This window comes from Physeter macrocephalus, chromosome 5, assembly GCF_002837175.3.
Source record: "Physeter macrocephalus isolate SW-GA chromosome 5, ASM283717v5, whole genome shotgun sequence".
Lineage (NCBI taxonomy): Eukaryota > Metazoa > Chordata > Mammalia > Artiodactyla > Physeteridae > Physeter > Physeter macrocephalus.
In genome coordinates, this window is record NC_041218.1 from 61880824 (window position 1) to 61891197 (window position 10374).

Consider the following 10374-nt stretch of genomic DNA (forward strand, 5'->3'; position numbering starts at 1 on the left):
AGTGATGGAGGCAGGATTTGAACACAGACCCTTAGTGCTAAGTCACCTTGTCAGAGATCCAAACTTAGATTCCTACGGGGTCTAAGGATGAAAGGGTGAAGTGGGCCCCATATGTTTCTTGAAATGCAAAACAGTATCTACGCATCTTTTATTTATCTATCAGTAAGTCTGTAGATATAGAGATGTGATACAATTCTCTCTTAATACTGTTAATACTTAATATTCTTAATACTTAAGACAGAACAAAGCACAAGAACAGTAATAAATGGCAAATGACACTTTGCCTCAATGTTGGGGACACAAAAAGAAGTGACAGAAATAGTGGCAAATTGGAGAAAGAACACACTTCATCTAAAGGGGCAGCCACCATTCAACTCTTTGTTGCCAGGTGTGTATATGGTGCAGTACTGCCCTATTTTCTGAGAGAAGCCAGAAAAACAGAGTTTTACATGAAATCTTTTGGTTTTAAAAAAATGGCAAAGAATTCTGCAGACTATATTTGTCCTGTAGCAGTCCACTCTAAACCTCCAAATAAGGTAAATGACCTCCTCCAGCAGTTCTCTGTGACTGGAATTTAGGATCGAGGATAAAAAAGTGACAGGATGAGTCTAGAATGGTGAAGAGGGGCCATGTATGAAAACTCCTGATGCACACCTGAGGTAGGTAAATCTCATTCTACAGGCTAGGGAAAGCAGAAGCTGTGTGGTTTTGTTTTGTTTTGTTTTGTTCTGTTCTGTTTCAGAAGAGAAAGGGACTAAATCAGAAAGACATTTTTGAGATCCATGTGAAGGACAGAATAGCTGGGAAAGATAGCTGAGGCAGTGAGACCAGTTGTCAGCCCCAAACCGAGGCGGTGGCAATGAAAGCAAGAGAACGGACTTAATCAACTAAGCAAAGACCTTCCTTAATAAATGATAGAACTGCTTGTATCAAAAGAGAGTATACATACACTCAATCACATAGCTATAGCATCACTTGATAAAGAAAAGACCATCATCACGAAGAGGGAGACAGCAAACATGAGGAAGAGAGCTATGGGAGAAATAAGAGGGGTTTCAGGATACAAACTTGTTTGAGGCTGGGTTTGGCATGTAAAAAGGAAAGAAAATATACTTGGCTAGGGATGAGACAGCTTGAAAACTGCCTAGGAAAACAAAAAGTGAATGAAAATAATAAAAAGAACACATATAAGGAGGTCATATATTAAGAAATTAAGATATATAGGGAACCAGCAGGGAAAAAAATAATCAGGCAATGAAGATCGGTGAAGGTTCCTAAAGTCCATATTTAATGTCGATGATAGATATCAGGGAAGGCATTTTAAAAAGATGCTATAATAAAGGCAGCAAGGAGATTGCTTTAACAGAGACAGAGTTCAAGAATAGAGACCACAATAGAGGTATTTATAAGGAATAGAAGAAAAAGAGGGCCAAAATATGGAAAAGGATTTTAGTTATTGGAGATCAATGGGAAAAGAAGAATTTTAGAGATGTCAGAAAGGAAAATATGACAGGATTTTGGAATATTCTCAGAGTGAAAATAAGGTCTGTTCTATAAAAAATACAAAGTTCTCCCTCCACAAGTGCTTAAGAAGCAGCCCAGAGGATGGCCAAAGATAACACCAAAGCTGCATTCCAAGGGCATGAGGGGGAGAATGCAGTTACCAGAAAGTTCCAAAAGGGAAAGGAGTGAAAATTTTCATCTTTACCAAGCTTGCTTTTCATTGGTTATAACATGGCCCAGACCGGAATAAAGTGTTCAACAGAACCATCTTCTTCAGAGGTAACCTTGTGATAGGCCAGAACATTCTTGGAGAGCTGCAGCTGTCACAAAGGCAGAATTTTTAAAAGGAGGAGCCTTCACCATATACATGGTCCAGGGATAAAAAGGACCAACAACAACAGTAAAAAAGATCCTATTTAAAAGCATAAAGTTGTACATTAAAGGGGAAGAAATACCAGGAGAGAGGAAAGAGCAGCAGAAAGGGACATTACTGAAGTGTGTGTCGTATAATACCTGGCAGCTTATGTACAGTATTTAAGTCCCACGTCAGACAGTCAAAGTTACTCTATTTTGCAGGAGAAAGTGTCAAATAAACTATGTAAAATAGTTACTTGCTAAAAATCACATAGACAGTAAGTTTTAGAGCCAAGTCTTGTTGGATTCTCAAGCTTATGCATTCTCCACTATACCATACTGTTTGACCAAGGGCCATCTTCCACCCAGATTACTGCAAAAGCCTTCCCAACTCGTAAAGCTCACCCTCTCCATCCTGCATCCAATATGTAGCCTAGTCAGAGCAATCATCCAAAAACAAATTTCATTGTGGCACTGCCCTACTCAAATCCCTTCAATAAATTCCCTTTGATTTTCAAAGGAGTTCAAACTACTTAGCGTTCCCTACAAGGTCCCTCAGGATCTGGCCCTGCTCACCTCCCCAGCCTCATCTCAAGCGCCTCTCATTGCAGGTGACAATTCAATGACTCTGAATATATTTAAGTCCCTGGAATGCACCATGGATCATTCTCGCCTCCAGGCCTTTGCATGTTGTCCCTAATGCCTGGAGCACTCTTCTCCCTGACCTCCTGACCCCTCCTTTTAGGTAGTCTAGGTAACAGTAGTACTCCGTTTCTCACAAAACTTAACACATTTTATTGGAATTATCTGTATCTGTTCTGAGATCCCTACACCTCCTCTACTGTGAGCTAGCTACAGGAGGAAAGATCCTGTTTCTATCTCTTTCACTCTTGAATCTATAACACTAGCACATGCACTGGTGTATCTGTTGCTAAACACATATGTTTTGAAATGGATAATAATTTGATGAGGCAAGGGCCATCACAAGTTACTAAGTGAAGCTACATCAGTGGAAGCCAAACCCATAACTGACCCCAAAACCCCTACTCTTGACATCTGCAATTTACTGTCCATTGCTGAAGATTCTTACACATTCCAAAACTTGCACCAATATTTTTTAGATATGTGATGTATATGCTTCCTGTGCTCAGAGCTATAAATAATTCCAAGGTCAAGGCTCACTTCTTGCCCTAAACAAGTTTAGTGGAGGAGCTTTCATTTTGCCAACATGTTGCAACTCACATTCTCTTTAAATCCTTTCAAGACTGAGCTGAGAAGGGATCCTTGACAGTTTATCAAGAATTTGGTAACTGCCAATTGACTCCTGCCGGTCCACAAGGGGCTTAAGGGCTGAGGTTCATCATTATCATCCCAGTGGTTAGATAGGGCCTGATATATAATAACAAGTTTAAAAATCACCGAATGAGTGAAAGAATAAATGAATGAATGAACAATCAAATAAATCAGGTCTTGGAATAAACCTTTGGAAACTGGGTCACAGCCTTACCAGGAGTTCTCCTCCAACACTAAACAGATAAATGACTTGGTGACAAGTCCCCTAAGGAAGGACCAGCCCCTTAGACACACATACATACTGGCCAGCCTGCAGAGCCAGTGGAGCATGGGGGCAGGGAAAAAGAGGAGCAGGGTAGGATTTTAAATGATTCTCTTCTGTGTCCTCAGGTTTAGAGGGGAGATGCTGTGGGGCAGACACACCCATGTAGAGTATTGAGATGGCTTCACCCAGCCCTCTACAACCCCAAACCTGCTCCCTGAGGCACACCATAGAGGTAGGTCAAGAAATAAATAGGTAGATAGGTCAATGTAGTGTTCAGCACACATTTTCACTACCTAGAAATAAAACACTTTGGTGGCATATTATTAAAGTATATTAATAATTACCAACATGAATATTCAGTTGAAACAGATATTTGCTAGTACCTTTCAAAATCAGAACCAAAAATCTGAACAGAAACAGCTATCTAAACAGTATCCTTTTTACACACACACACACACACACACACACACACACACTCCTGAAATTTTCCTCCCTGCTGCCAACTTGTTAGTTATTTGAATAAACATTATTTCTGCCACTCGTTTTAGCACCAAATAGTACCTTGTAGTCAGTTAAAAAACCTTTATCAAAGTTAGAGTGTGGTATTATTTTGACAGCAGACAGTCCTTTGCTTTTGTGTGGAATCACTGTGTTGCCTGAATTTTGCTTTTGTGCAGACAATCAGCAGGTCATTAACAAACCGTAGAAACTGCCCTGGACTCAGGATGGAACCCTGGGGACCTGAAGCCGTAATTGAGAGAAGATATGGTGTTGCTGACAGTTACCTCTGATGGCAGTTTAAAAAGTATGATTGCAACCACATGACAGCTTAATATAACAGATCCCTGAGCTGTTCACATGGCAAATTCTGATTAACGGTATCAATAATCATTATGAATTTTTAAGTTTTGGTGGAGCACTCCATTACCTCCTACTATTAGAGGACAAGACTAACAAGGTCTTTTATGAAATTACCATGTTTATCATTATTTTACTGCCTCTGGTTTTACATATCGGTGAACATGATATGACCTATAGTTTATTCAAATGGGGGGGGGCAGGAGTCCTGCTGCATATTTAGAAGGTTCATGAAGAAACTTTGCATAAGAAGGTGAGAGTGAGATAAACTGAAATTCAGTTTATGAGCCAGAATTTGCCACTTTTACACACGCACATATGCGTGTGTGTGTGCGCGCACACACACAGGATAAGGTCTATTTCACTACTTCCACATCTGGCAATGATGTGGGCATAGTGAAAAGATTTCAGGTTCCCTCCAGAAAGCCCTTCGGCTACAAGAAAAATCATCCTACATCTAATAAACCCATCTGAGATATATCTCCCATATGATAAAACCCTGTTTTGTTTTATTCCAACAAATTGGTCCTTGGATTCCTCTCACAGCTGTTGCTGCTATTGTTTAAGCTGTATTGAGCCCTGGAATGAGCAAGGTGCTGCGTACAACAGTCAGGATCCCTGTATCACTGGACTGTGCAAGCATTAGGTGATATCACCTGTGAGGAGTACTGAGCACCCAAGATATTTAAAGGCCTGATACATAATAAGCGCTTAACAAATAGGGGCCAAAAATATTTTTTAATTAGCATATTCTGGGAGTTTAGTCTCAGGAGAAAAATGGGAATAGGTTCCTAAAGCAGATTACCAACAAGAGAATAAGAAAGCTGAAATAAGCAAACAAACAGATAACTTCCCCCTTCACTATTCTCCATCAGTTTGGTTTGGCTTGAGAAACACTGGTGTGTGTGCCCAGCACTGTAATAGCACAGGAGACACAAAGACAAATGTGGCCACTCCCTGACCTTCTGCTGGAGGAATGACACACCTGGGATTCTTTCCAAGTGGGGTCTTTTACCATTGCAATAGCATTTAGGAAGTTCATTATATAAAGGCATACAGGTAATATAATCCCACGAAAGGAAAGCATTTGCTCTTCTCGATAGTTTTTTTTCCAGCTTTATTGAGGTATAATTTACAAATAAAATTTTAAGATATTTAAAGTGTATATTGTGATGATTTGATATATATACCTTGTGAAAGCATTCCCCCATCTAATTAATTAGCACATTTTATCACCTCACATATTTATCTTTTTATTTTCTGGTGAGAGCATTCGAGGTCTTTAAATATCTCTAAGAGATAGTAAATTTTAATTATATAACACAGTGTTATCAATTATAGTCAATATGTTATACATTAGATCCCCAGACCTTTTTACCAACCCCTCCCTATTTCCCCCACCCCCATCATGACGTAAGTTAATTGGCTTTTTCCTATTTGCAGGGGGTCTCCTCCTTAATTTATTCCTCCTATAAGTAGAGGAATTATCTTTTTATTTTGCTCTGACTCTACCAGAATTGGTGGATGTTTCAAATATGCTCAAAATAAATACATGTGAACTAAATGTACACTCAATAAAAAAATAAAGCCTGTTACAGCAAGCCTATAGTTATACTGCTTACCTTATATATAAAATACATCATATCCATCACCAAAAAAAATTACCAGTATCAGGAGATAATTCTAATCCTTTTGGTCTATCTGGACACATCATCTGCAGACATATGGTTAGATTTCCTCAACACTTTGAATTGTTCAATATAATCACTGAGTCTTGTGGGTGAGGTTTTTGCCCCCTCAAATTCTCCTTTCCATTTTTACCAAATTTCAGCAAATTCCTTTCTGAAGTTTAAGACAGACAAGAGGCCTTGCCCTCTCCGTATTAAACCTGGGCCATTTCTGGTCAACTTGGGATTGAGGCGCTCACACTTCCTCCTCCTCCTCCTCTCCGTCTTCCTACTTTACTAGCCTTGTTTCCCTCTGTTTTATTTTCCTCTGAAGTTTTTTCCCATGTTTTGAGTATTAATTTAAAAGCTCCCTTTTAACATGCTCTAAGAAGAGCAAAAAAGAATGAAAGGGCTAGAAGGGTGAACAAAGAAGGATAAATAAGAATTTTGAGGCTCCTCAACCTTTAACCTCAGTTCTCTTTCTGTGGATGGTCAGAAATGGATGGACATTTTAGAAAGACTAACGGGAAAAAAAACTGCTAGGAGGAGAAAGAGTGTTGGAGAGATTCCAGGAGAAGAGACGTTGCTGAAGGAAGGAACCCATCTCAACTTCTTACTTCTTCCTCTAATCTATTTCCACAACTCACCTGCAATGGCCCTTGTACTCCTGGTGGGATTGAACACTTTGAAAGCTAAGAGTAGATAGAAAGGATAAATGGCATGAAGTAAAATTCCACTTAAAAAAAGAATCCAACATCCCCAGGGCCTCTAAATTCATTGCTTAAGTGTTTTCCATTGTACCCCACCCACTCTCCCAGGCCAACACACACCACCAGGCCATCCCACAACTGAACTTCTGGCTGAGTCAGAGAGCACTGGAACTTTGGAAGCAGGGCCAGAAACCCAGCAGAGCCCCAGGCTCAGCCACCACCTTTACAGTGCTGGGAATGCACCATCCCCAAAACAACCCCCAGAAAGCTGGGGGTGGGGAGGAGCAGCCAGGAATGTCAGAGGCAATTTGGGTTGGCACCAGGGATGCCTCACCCACTTTCCCACAGGGTTCCAGTCTTCGCTATGTCAGAGGGCGCAAGAGTGTCCTGACCCTGCCTCCCAACTTCCAGTTAAACCAGAAGCTGGACATTCAGGGGAAGGGCCAGGAATGCGGCAAACCAGGTGCAGGGACATTATTGCCACAGTTTCCATCATGGCTCATAAGCACAATCCAGGCCATACAGGTGTGTTTGTTGAACAGAAACATTCTGAGAGTCTGTTTAAAAAGAAAATCTTCTGTTCCAGATTTTGAACAGTAATGACTCTCCTTTGTTGAGCACTTACTATATGTGAGCTAGACTCTCCATGCAGTAGGTCATTTAATTCTAACAAGCACCCTATACAGTAAGTACTATAAGTATCTCCCCTTAGTATATGAGAAAACTGGAGCTGAGAAGAGTAAAGCAACTTGATTCAAGCTACTAAAGGGACAGATACAGGATTCCATTCCACATAGATCTGACTCCGAAGCCCACGTTTTTAATCATCATGTGTAGAAAACCAAAATTCCACACCTTTGAGAGTACTCTTCCTAGATAGGACTTTAAGGCATTTTGACCTTGTTTTGTTAGGGGAACAGAATTCAGTAGTCAGACATCACATAGTTTCCTATATCTGTCAGCGCCTAAGGCCAGAAAAAGATTCTAGAAATCAGATAAACAAGCATCAGAGATAATCCACTCACAAAAACAGAACGTGAGGGAGTGTGTGGGATGGAGTGTGAATTCTGGGTTCAGTCTGGCTTAGAGTTGATTTGTCTCAAGGTTAAAGTCATTCCCTTGTCTTTCAGGGGCAGCCAATATATGAAGATCGATCTCCCATGAACTTTAGTCACAGCTCTAAATAAACGGACAACATGCTAACATACGATGCAAGTCCTTCCCTTTCCAAGTCACATTTTTATGAGAGTATATCAAAGTACTAGGACAGTTCTGGAACTTCCTGAAGAAAACAGTAGATGCAAAAATGAAGACAAAGTCAACACTGCCTTTATGTCCAATGGCCCCTAGCTCCTAATGTAAAAGCACCCTTATGATTTTACAGCACTTTCAATAATAAAGGTAATTGATATTTAACATAATTATAAAATAAACATGTTGAGACAGTTTTTCCCCTTCCACGGAGGCCTGAAGAATTCTCATGATGATGACTTTGGGGGCATTAGGACTATTTATAAAAGATTCTAGTCAGCCCAAACTGCTATTAATACTCCCCACTCCAAGTACCCATGGATTCCCAGGAGGCTCCTATTTGTATATGTGGTTATCAAGGGAGCTTCCACTTCTGGTGGAGACAGAACGGCAGCAGGAAGCGATCAGTTAATGTCCCCACTCTCTCAACCTCCCAATCCAATTGTCAGGATTGCTCTCCCCTTGGTGAGCTGTGAGCTAACAGCAGGTGTTCACTCCCTCACCCCTTTCTATCCCACAGGCTCCTCCAAGGAAGAAGGATGCCCTTCTAGAACAATGGTCACATGAAAAAAGCAGAATGAAGAAAGTCAAGACCACGCCTATCCCAATCTCTCTCAAAAACGCAGATACTTAAGACCGTACCAAATAGGTCCAGGCCTACAGGGTAAGCCAACTCCCTATACAATGTAATTTAGAGCGAATCAAAAGATCCCAAGGTATATATCCCCTGCTATTTTCATTTATTCATTCAGTCAGCCAATATTTATTGAGCACCCGTGTGGGGGGTTTCTAGAAGGTGGAGATACAATGGTCCTAGGTGTGCCAGATTTAGCAAATAAAAATCTTGTATTGATATTTGACCTGGAAACTCCAAATGGTCAGCAAGAGATCATGCCTGACCACAAGGAACTTACAATCTAGGGCCATATGCATTCCCTAAAAAATTTTAAATCCACTAACTCTTTAATGCAAAAGCTGATTTATCTGATTAGCTTCAAAGTACACAAAGTGATGGAGTAATACACAGAAGAGGTTCGTTTTTAGGGGAAGAAAAGAGAAAGGTCCAAGGCAAGGCAAGCATGAGTAGAATGTCACAGAGGAAGTAACAATGATTGACCGGTGACAATGCAATGACTCTGTATCCCCAGTTGGGTGGCAGGGGGTCGGGTAAAAGGATACTAATGAAGAAATTATTGCTGAGAACTCAGCTTGTTTCAACTGCATTCCAAGTTAGTGACAAGTTAGTCGAAAATGTTGTCAAGGTTGGTAAACATTTCAATTAGACCTGAGCAGAAAGCATCGAGTGGGATCCCATGCCAACTTATGGTTTGGGGTGGAAACCATACAAAATGTGGTGGTTTTATAGGGTTTGAACCTGAAAGCAAGCAAAATGTGGTGGTTTGAGCTGTGTTTTTCTTGGAGTTTTTTAGGTACTCAGGCATAAAAATTCACAGTCAGGCTTGGGAGGTCCAATCTGAAACAATAAAAAGTTTTCACACTATCCTTTCAGCAACCACAAGAAATAGTCTTCCAAGAGAAGTTGTAGACTCTAGTTTTAATATCTTTTAAATACAGTTGATAGATGGACCAGCTAGGCCATATTTATGTAGTGAAAACTGATTTTGATATTTGGAGGGAGGAAAGAAGGCTGTCTTTTTCTCGGCCAATATTATCTACACAGGAAAAAGAAAGCAAGGGTTTTTATGCATGTCACAGTGTTAATCATAAAACTAGTGAATGATTAGTTCCATTGGCAAAAGTTTCTTGGTCAGCCTGCTGTGAGCAACTCCCTAACTTGAGTCTGGAGTGAGACTGGGAGGAGTAAAATATTTATTTTATATGTCAGTTATTAAAGCCACTTCAAATCCTTCATGGAAATATGTGGAGCATAAATAAAATAGGAAGTGGCACAAAAGAAGTGGAAGGAATGGAAAGATCTACTTGCATGGCAAACCTTACCATTTTCCTCACTAGTTATTTAAAATTCCATACCCCATATCATCTTATGCCTGGTGCAAAAACAAATTCCTGTCTCTCCGTTTTTATTCCCCTTTCCTTGATCTCCTTTGTCTGAGCAGGTAACTGAAATGCCTCATAGGAACATGTGAGCGTGGGGTTAGGGCCGCACTGGCCTTTGAGTAGGACTGATAGCATAGGAGTACCTTGCCTGGGTGCAAGAACATAAGCTGCATGACCTTTTCTTGCAAGCAGCTGTGAGGCCCATTCTCTGGACCTGCAACCAAGTAAAAATATTTACTTTGTTCTTTAGTTTGAAGAGCCTAATATCCCTTCATCATCAATGGAAATTCTATTGTTCCCACAATGGTGTGGAAATTCCTTTCTTATTTTTAAATTTGGTATTTTATTTATTTGTTTGTTTGCCTGTTTATTTATTTTTGGCTGTGTTGGGTCTTTGTTGCTGTGCGCAGGCTTCCTCTAGTTGCGGTGAGCTGGGGCTACTCTTCGTTGTGGT